The following is a 9,348-nucleotide window of genomic DNA, read 5'->3' as shown; positions in this document are numbered from 1 at the left end:
TACAAGTCGAGGGTATTTTAGTAATTTCACAAATCAGGAGTATTTTGGTAATTTTACAAACTAGGGGTATTTTTGTAATTTTACAAACCAATGGTATTTTGGTAATTTTATAAACCAAGGGTATTTTGGTAATTTTACAAACCAAGGGTAATTTGGTAAACTAAAGTATTCTAAATAGGGATAACAATACGAATGGGCCTAAAGCCCATTCTCGGCCCAAATGGGCCCACACGCTCGCGTGGCCCTTTTAGCCCAAATCTAGCCACAGATATGAGATTCACCTGGCCTAGTCCAATATTGACTACACAATCAAACAACTTATCCAATTGGGCCCATAGGCCCCTTTCGGCCCATCGCAGCCATCCTACAGCTAGAGTAGTGAGAAATACACACCTGATAGGAGACTGGAGTTAATCCACGCTCCGAGCACTCTTAGCCGACGCCCAACCCAAACGATCACGCCATAAAGCGAAAGGGATCAACCAAGAAAGGTACCCTTCCTCTCCTCATGGTTCTCTCTATTTAAAGCCAACTTCGCAACCTTTCTTATGTTAGCTTCTCGATGTGGGATCCCTCCAACATCAGAGTTTAAATTCAACACCAACTCTTGCTGCCCCCTGTTAGGAAAATAAATGCTCTTTGATTGCCATGAGTTTCGAACCCTGGACCTCCTTGCCAACTCTGTGATGCCACCTTCCTGCCTCTTATGTGGCGCTACTTTGCCACTAGACCACAAGGCTTTTTTTGTGTCATATTTTATCCCCAATTAATTATAAGGTCTAAAGGCCAAAGTCCAGGTTCCCTTAAAAAAAAACCAAAATAAATTGCAAGAGCCAAGGCTTAAACCCAGGCTCCCATACAACCTTAATGACGCCACAACCACTAGACCACATGCTTCCTTGTGTCATTTATTTAACACAATAATTTATAAGGCCCTCATCCAAGCATCCAGGTTTTTTTCACTTAATACCAAAAAATTTTTTACTAAAGCCTAGGTTTGAACCCAAGATTTCTCCAATACTTCTTAGGGCCATTAACCACCAAAGTAGACATTTAATTGTGTCATTTCATTGCACAATTAAATACCTATATACAACCTCCTTACGGACCCACACTCAAGGCCCAATACTTCTAGGCCCAAATTCGGGGTGTTACATTAAAATAATGTTAGGTAATTATATAAAAATTTTCAATAAATAAAAATATATAAAATTATTACATATTAAATTAAAAAATATAATTTTTTTAAAAACAATTAAAATAATATGGGGGGCCTAAAATGGGCTTGGAACGCCTAACCTTTTTTGTGAAGTTGACTATTTGATGGACAAGTTAGTTGTTGCGGTTGTCACTTCTTAAGAGATCAAGTAGACTAGCAAAGTATATGCAATCGAGAGAAAACAAAAGAAAAACTTATTAACAACGAGGAGGAGATTACTCGGTGGCTAAGTGTAACACCCCTAACCTGTATCTGACATTGAAATAGGGTTACGGAGCATTACCAGAGTTTACATTCAGAACTATCAAAAATTTTAAAACATTTAATTCATATCATCAATCACAGTAAAACCAATCAATAGCATACATGTTGTCCCTTATACGAGCCCACGAGGCCCTAAAAGACACATTAGAAGCAAATCGGGACTAAATTAGAAACATATAGAAATTTCAAGGAAAGGATGAAAATTTACCAACTGCAAGGGTCACACGGTCGTGTGGCCAAGCCGTGTGACTCGTATGGCTAAGAGACACGCCCGTGTCTTAGGTCGTGTAGGCATTTGAAATAGGGACACACGGCCGTGTTCCAGCCTATGTTCGTACCCGTGTAACTCACTGACTTGGGTCACACAGCCAAATCACATGCTCGTGTGCTAGGCCGTGTAAAACCTGACTTGCAATCCTTTGAAAACTACAAGGGACACACGGCCGTGATACCTGGCTATGTGTCACACATGGCTGAGACACACACCCATGTCTCTGCCCGTGTTGATGAAAATAGGCTATTTTACAAGCCATTTTTCTCACCCTTTTCAACATGTACCTATAATCCTTTTTGTACATATACATAAGCCCTCAAAAGGCACCAAAATCATGCATAATCAAGCCAAACACATATGGTATAATAACATCCAACCAATATGATCAAAGGCACCTCAAATGACAACATTAAAACATGTATAACCATGTACTCAACCTAGCCAAAATAATAGATTAACTTTTAACTAAGTTTGCATCAGTACACAACATGTAAATCACTTACCAAAACATACCATTTGGTACCAACTGAACCACATAAGCATTAGCATCAAATACATATATGCTTACTATGGAAAAACACTAATTCACAACAAGTTATATGTCATATCTAATATGCACATTCAACTACTTTTCTATCTACCATCATTCAACCATAACAAGTCATATATCAACCATTACAAGGCTTCTTATATACACCTTATAATATATAATATTTTACCAACACAAGACCAAAATGCAAACTAACCAAATTTTCATTTCCAAAACCAAAACACATAGGCTAACATTAGCCAAAATACCTATACATGCCATTATAACCTTAACCAAGACAACAATTGTAATATCCCGAATTAGGGCCTAATCGGAATAGTGGTTTCGTGACCATAAATTCGAGATAGAAATAATTATTTTATAATTATTTTAAGGTTTATGATATGATTGCATGATTGTGTGAAAATTTCGTGACGAAATTCTATGCATAAAGTGCTTAAGTTGAAATCAGGGACTAAATCGAATAATTTACAAAACTTGTATTCTAGAAGTTTTTAGTATGAAATTGATTTGGAATATTAATGAGGAGGTCTTAAATAGTAATTTGACCAATTTATAAAATTTTGGACAAAAATGGGCTTATACATGAAAATTTTCAAAGAAAGGTATTAAGGATATTTTAGTCATTTTATAATTAAAATTAATTAAAAAGGAAATTAAGGCCAAAATGTGTTCATCTTCATCAAGCCTTGGCCGAATCTTACCTCTCTCCATAGCTAGGGTTTCTTCAACTTCCAAGCTTCATAGTAAGTGATTTCAAGTCCCGTTTTTAATGATTTTTATGTTTTTGGAATCTCGGTAGCTCGATTTAGCTTATGCTAGCAATAATTCAACCTAGGGTTCATATTTGGAAAAATACCCATAGGTTAAATTTGTGTATTTTGGTGTTTTATGATAGAATATGAGGTTTTAAATTATGTTAGACAACTTGTGCTACTCGGTTTTAAGTGAAAACGAGTAAAAGGGCTTAATCGGTAAAAATACCTAATATTCATAAGTACATGTTAGAGTGTGAATTTGATGTTTCCATAGAAGGGAAAAATGACCAGCATGTCATAAAACATAAGAAAATAGGATGAGTTTTAATTTACGAGCCTTGGGAAAAAAGTGCAAATATGTGAAAGTTTAGGGGCAAAATGGTAATTTTGCCAAAGTTCGTACTAAGGGCTATTTTGATGAATGTATGTATTAAATAAAATTAATTTGGTATTATAGATCAATAGAAACAAGATTCAAGTCGTGATCGAGGGAAAAACAAAGTTTACAAGGAATAGGCTCGATTGCTAATATTTTGTATCGAGGTAAGTTCATGTGTAAATAAGGTGACATAATTTTTTTTTAAGTGATTTAATGATATTTGTATGACATGATATTTATTATGATGAAATAACGTGGTTTGTGAATTATTATTTGGTAATATGCAAATTATGTGAATAATTTGATAAGTATGAAATGTTAGTAAGTATCGGTTTTTACATTTCGAAGAAGGTGATCAAAATGTAAAATTGAGAAGAATCCCGTTTGAACCTTGGGAATAGATTAGGGTACAAGTGAAATTTCACTAGGATGGTAGAGTTCCGAACTCGTTGAGTTGAGTCCAAGTTCGTGAGATGTAACTAGGCATCCGAGCTCGTTGAGTTGAGTCTGAGTTCACTTATGGATGCGAACGCTCGAGCTCATTGAGTTGAGTCCGAGTTCATTTATGGGCGAGTTACATGGTAGCTTGGCTACATAGATTTCAAAAGCTATTGAGCTTGTTCAGTTATGAGTATAGCACTTACGTGCACACTATCCGCGTATCTGAAATTATATTTCGATGTGTTCAATAGGAAAATCCTAAGAGAATATGGAGAATACTTAAAACGATAGTGATTCGATGATGAATGTGTTGAAGAAGTGAAAATGGACAGGTACGAGTTTAATCTTTGGTTGAGAGTTTGGTAAGACAAATATTTTGGTAAGATAGTAAGTATTCTTATGTTATGTGTGTCTTAATGATGTTTATGTTGGATTGCATGATCATGTTACTTATTATTTGCATGTGAACTTACTAAGCATTTATGCTTACTCCCTCATTTTCATTCATTGTAGTTTTGACAAGCTGGCTTGAGAATCGGGATAGGTCGAAGGCTTGTTCACACTATCCGAAGACCTAAATTGGTAAAATGGCTTGTATATTTTCAATGTGGCATGTATAGCACTATACTCACTTTGTGTAAATGATCATATGATATGGTTATGGTTTGGTAAGAAAAGGGTTTGTAAATGATTAGCTATTGGAATGGCTAATCAAGTTTATATATGATAACATGTATGCTTTATGTCTTAACTAAACCATGAAAATCCTTGGAAAGGTAAAATTGGCCACAAAACAGAATCAGACAATAGCAGTGACTTGAATTTGAAAAATCACTAAATATAGTAGAAATGGAATTAAATGATGAATAAGTTATGAAATCGAATCTTAATGAGTCTATTTTCATATGGATGGAACAAAACAGGTAAATGAGTTATATTTTATAAGATATTTAAGTTTTGGTGGAATAGGGTCATAGTGGTCTCTGAATCCCCTGTTCTGAATTTATAAATTTACTATAAATTGTAAAAAAATAATTAGGAGTTTTACCTCACATTTATGAAATCCTTATTGAGTCTAGTTTTATTAGAAACAAACTGCATAATCATTGAAACTCTGTACAGAGAGATATCTGATTCGTAATACACAGGGGTCAGAGTGATCGAACACTGAAACAGGGGAGACTTTAACTAATAAACTGTACTAATTGGCCCAACAAAAAATTATAGAAAAAATATTTGTAGATAGATATATGAGTCTAGTTTCAGGAAAAATTTATGGATATTAATTTTGAGTTTTGGAACTCGAGATATGAATTTTTAAGCGACTATGATGCAGTTAACCAGCTTGTCTGGAAATTTTAAAAATAAATTGTTTGAGCTGTTTAATTAATGAATTAAGTTTGTTAACACATTGTGCTCGACTCTAGCAATGGTCTCGGGTACGGGAGCGTTACATTTAGTGGTATCAGAGCAAGTTTAGTCAGTTCTCGGACTGACGTGTTGTATGTACGGGTTTTACTATACATGCCATATATATATTGTGATAGTGTGACGACTTCTGACCTTTTAAATGATTTTTTTATAGTAAATGGATCCCAATCCAGCTGTGGCTGATGATGTAGAGAGTAATACACCAGCTCTGGCCGAAGGGGCGGTGACAACTGAAAATCCACCTCCTACTGTTGGTCAAGGAGGAGGAGAAAGGGCTCGAGAAGCCTTTCTCCAGATGATGAATGCCTGGTATATTGAGTTCGTTCATACGAACCCGAATGCACAACCTCCCCCACCTCCCCCGATTCCTCAACCTGTACCCCCGATGCCTCAAGGTGTAGATCTGATGAAATTTCATAGAACTCCAATTGACAGAATCCGTAAGCAAGGGGCCAAAGAATTCAGGGCAAATGTTGATGATGATGCCGAGAAAGCAGAGTTTTGGCTTGAGAATTCAATTCGGGTATTTGATGAATTGTCTTGTACACCTGAGGAATGCTTGAAATGTGCTATATCATTGTTGAGGGATTCAGCCTATCATTGGTAGAAGACATTGATTTCAATAGTACCAAAAGAGAAAGTAACTTGGGAGTTCTTTCAAGAAGAATTTCGGAAGAAATACATCAGTGAAAGATTTGTTGATCAGAAGTGTAAAGAGTTTCTTGAGTTGAAGCAGGGCAACATGACAGTTACTGAATATGAAAGGGAGTTCATCAAGTTGAGTAAGTATGCTAGAGAATATGTTCCTACAGAGGCTAAAATGTGCAAACGATTTGAAGACGGACTCAATGAAGACATCAAAGTATTTGTCGGGATTCTTGAATTAAAAGAAATGGTAGTACTTGTTGATCGGGCTTGTAAGGCTGAAGAACTACTTAAAGAGAAGAAAAAAATAGAGGCTGAGACTAGAAATTGGAAGAAAAGATCGACTAGTAGTTCATTCTCACTGCAATCTAGAAAATCTAGAAATATGAATCCTCCTTCTTAGGTTTCGGCCGGACAATCATATGGAAATTTTAAGAAGCAAAATGTGGCTCTTAAATCTCAGACTACTTCTGTGGATAGTGTGGGGAATTCGAGATTTGTTAAGCCTGAGTGCCAGCGGTGTGGTAGAAATCATTTTGGCCCATGTAAAGCGAATGAATGTTTTCGGTGTGGTTCTCCATATCATTTTATTAGAGACTGCCCAGAGAGAGTTGAGAAAGAAAAATTTCAGAGTGTAAAAGCTAGTGGTGCAGACTCGAGGGGAAGATATTCGAGAAAAGATAGAAATGAAGCAAGCAGCAAGAATGTAGTCAGAGATTCAGCAGCTAAACCTGAAGCAAGGACTCCAGCTAGAACTTACGCCATAAAGGTACATAAAGATGCTTCATCACCTGACGTGATTACTGGTATATTTTCTCTTTATGATATTAATGTTATTGCTTTGATTGATCTCGGTTCTACTCATTCATATGTGTGCATGAAATTGGTGTCTAGTATGAATATACCAGTTGAGTACACAGAATTTATGATCAGAGTGTCGAATCCATTAGGCAAATGTGTGATAGTTGATAAAGTATGCAAGAAATGCCCTTTAATGATTCGGGGTCATTACTGTCCAACTGACTTGATGTTGTTGCCGTTTGATGAATTTGATGTTATTTTGGGTATGGATTGGTTGACATTGCATGATGCTATAGTAAATTGCAAAGAAAAGGTTATAGAATTAAAGAGTGAAAGTGGTAAAATTCTGCGGGTTGAACCAGGCAAATTAGAGGCATTATTTAGTGTGATTTCTTCGATGTCAGCTCAGAGATATTTGAGGAAGGGTTATGAAGCTTATTTGGTGTATGTAATTAATACAAAAGAAATTGAAAAGAAAGTTGAATCAGTGCCGATTGTGTGTGAATCCGCGAATGTATTTCCAAAAGTGTTGCCGGGTTTGCCTCCAGTCAGGGAAGTAGAATTTGGTATTGAGTTGATACCAGGAACAGCTCTGATCTCAATTGCTCCGTATAGAATGGCACCGGTAGATTTGAAAGAATTAAAGTCGCAATTGCAAGAGTTGACTGATAAAGACTTTGTGAGATCAAGTTTTTCACCTTGGGGTGCTCCCATGTTATTTGTGAAAAAGAAGGATGGTTCTATGAGATTGTGTGTTGACTATTGGCAATTAAACAAGGTGACAATCAAGAACAAGTATCCGTTTCCGAGAATTGATGATTTGTTTGATCAGCTGAAAGGAGCGACATGGTTTTCAAAGATTGACTTGAGATCTAGGTACTACCAGCTGCGAGTAAAAGAGTCGGATGTGCCTAAAACTGCTTTTAGAACAAGGTACGATCATTATGAATTTTTAGTTATGCCATTCGGATTAACAAGCGCTCCTGCTGTGTTTATGGATTTGACGAATCACATATTTCGGCCATACTTGGACAAATTTGTTGTGGTATTTATAGATGACATCTTAATTTATTCAAAAGATGAGACAGCGCATGTCGAACACTTGAAGATAGTTTTGCAAACTTTGAGAAATAAGCAGTTATATGCCAAGTTTAGTAAAAGTGAAATTTTGGCTTTGGGAAGTTGGATTTTTGGGTCACATTGTTTCAGGTGAAGGTATACGGGTTGATCCTAGTAAAATTTTGACCATTGTTGATTGGAAACCACTGAAAAACGTAACCGAGGTTAGAAGCTTCTTGGGGCTAACTGGGTATTATCGGTGGTTTGTAAATGGATTTTCTATAATTGCTGCTCTTATGACTAGACTACTCCGAAAGGATGTTAAATTTGAGTGGACGGAAGAATGTCAATAGAGTTTTGAAGAATTGAAAAAGTTATTAACTGAAGCATCAGTGTTGGTACAACCCAAATCAGGTAAAAAATTTGAGGTGTATGTGATGCTTCTCAAAATGGGTTAGGATGTGTACTTATGCAAGAAGGAAAAGTGGTGGCTTATGCTTTGAGGCAGTTAAAATCTCACGAGAGGAATTATCCGACTCATGATTTGGAATTGGTTGCTATAGTGTTTGCTTTGAAGATTTGGCGACATTATCTGTATGGTGAAAAGTGCCGAGTATATACCGACCACAAAAGTCTTAAGTACTTGATGTACAAAATGATTTGAATTTGAGACAGCGAAGATGGTTAGAGTTATTGAAAGATTACGAGCTTGTTATTGACTACCATCCGGGAAAAGCGAATGTGGTTGCCGATGCTTTAAGCAGAAAGTTGCTATTTGCTTTGAGAGCTATGAATACTCAGTTAAAGATATCAGATGATGGTTTGATTCTAGTAGAGTTAAGAGCAAGACTGATGTTTTTATAAGAGATTTGTAAAGCTCAGAAAAGCAATGAAGAGTTGCAAGCCAAAAGAAAACAATGTGAGGTTGATACGAGGTCAGATTTCAGAATCGGTTCTGATGGTTGCTTGATGTTTAAAAATCGAATTTGTGTACCGAAAAATGACGAGTTGATTCAAAAGATTTTGCATGAAGCACACAATGGTTGTTTGGCGGTTCACCTGGGTAGTACGAAAATGTATAACAACTTGAAGAAAATGTATTGGTGGAGCGGAATGAAAAGAGATATCTTCGAGTTTGTATCAAAGTGCTTAATTTGTCAACAACTGAAAGCTGAACACCAATTACCTTCGGGACTACTCCAGCCTATCATGATTCCTGAATGCAAATGGGATCGGATTACTATGGATTTTGTATCAGGGTTGCCGTTAACGCCAGGGAAGAAAAATGCCATCTGGGTAATAGTTAACAGACTGACTAAATCGGCTCATTTTATTCAGGTACGTACGGATTATTCTCTTAATAAGTTGGCTGAATTGTATATCAGTGAGATTGTTAGACTTCACAGAATACCTTTGTCAATCATTTCGGATTGAGATCCGAGATTTACTTCACAGTTTTGGAAAAAGTTGCAAGAGGCATTAGGTACGAAGTTAAATTTCAGTACTGCCTTTCATTCACAAACTGAT

This window comes from Gossypium arboreum, chromosome 9 (genome assembly GCF_025698485.1).
Source record: "Gossypium arboreum isolate Shixiya-1 chromosome 9, ASM2569848v2, whole genome shotgun sequence".
Classification (NCBI taxonomy): Eukaryota; Viridiplantae; Streptophyta; class Magnoliopsida; order Malvales; family Malvaceae; genus Gossypium; species Gossypium arboreum.
Note: the sequence above shows the minus strand (reverse complement) of the source record.